This window comes from Asparagus officinalis, chromosome 4, assembly GCF_001876935.1.
Source record: "Asparagus officinalis chromosome 4, Aspof.V1, whole genome shotgun sequence".
NCBI classification, from domain to species: domain Eukaryota; kingdom Viridiplantae; phylum Streptophyta; class Magnoliopsida; order Asparagales; family Asparagaceae; genus Asparagus; species Asparagus officinalis.
Window position 1 is genome coordinate 10,408,430 of NC_033797.1, and position 1,559 is coordinate 10,409,988.

Sequence of the window (1,559 nt, forward strand, 5' to 3'; positions counted from 1 at the left end):
AGGAGGTGCAAGAAGGAAGTGGGTCATGTTAGTGATTTTAATATTTTTTTTATTTTTTGAAGGGTTAATTGAGGAGGTGGAAGAAGGAAGTGGGTCCTGTTAGTGATTTTAATCTTGTTTTTTTTGTTTTTTGAAGGGTTAATTGTTGGTAATTTTCTTTTTTCTTACTGATTTTTTGTAAGATTCGGAAACATATATAACAATATATTTTTAGAAAATGAATATTTCACTTTTAATTTTTAGGGAAATTATAATAATATTTCACTTTTAATGAGATTTTCAAAAGCCAAGTGATTTACGCGTTGGTTGTGAAGGTTACGCGTCGCTTGTTAAGGTTACGTGTTGCTTGTTAAGGTTACGTGTTGGTTGTTAAGGTTACGGGTTGCTTGTTATGGTTACGGGTTGATTGTTAAGAAATTTTTGCATGGAACTGATGATGGCTACGATATTCTACAAACCTTATTCCGGGTTACGGGTAACCTTATTGCTAAGAGCCTAAGAGCCTTGTTGCCAAGGTTACGTGTTTGTTGTTTAGATTACGGGTTTGTTGTTAATGTTACGGGTTTGGTTGTCAAGGTTACGGGTTGATTGTCAAGGTTAATTTCACAATAAACATGTAACATTAACAACAAACGCGTAACCTTGACAACAAACCCGTAACCTTGACAACAAACGCGTAACCTTAACAACGAATATTCTAATTAGTTGTAAAATTAACCTTAACAACAAACCCGTAACCTTGACAACAAACGCATAACCTTAACAACCAACCATTATTCTTAACAACGAATATTCTAATTAGTTGTGAAATTAACCTTGACAACAAACCCGTAACATTGACAACAAACGCGTAACCTTAACAACCAACCCTTATCCTTAACAACAAATATTCTAATTAGTTGTGAAATTAACCTTGACAACAAACCCGTAACCTTGACAACAAACGCGTAACCTTAACAACCAACCCTTATCCTTAACAACGAATATTCTAATTAGTTGTGAAATTAACCTTGACAACAAGCCCGTAACATTGACAACAAATGCGTAACATTAACAACCAATCATTATCCTTAACAACGAATATTCTAATTAGTTGTGAAATTAACCTTGACAACAAACCCGTAACCTTGACAACAAACGCGTAACCTTAACAACAAAAGTGTAATCTTAACAACCAAAATATATATACATATAAATCCCAACGTGTAACCTTAACAACAAACACGTAACCTTAACAACAAATCCGTAACCTTAACAACCGACCACTAATCTTAACAACCGACGACAAACCTTAACAAAACACAATAGGAGACAAATAATCAAACTTCAGGCTTAACATAGATTCTATTTATGCCATAAAGGAAAACATATCTCAATACTAAAACCTCACACACGCATAAATTAATTCGCATCCATCAAAGAACACCAACAACAAACTACAACCCACAATCAAAGATACTCTTTTTTTATTCCCACATACAATAACACTATTATTTAGTAAAAACAACCTGAAGCAAAGAAACAAGACAAATGCTACCTAAGTGGTGAGGATGGGGGGC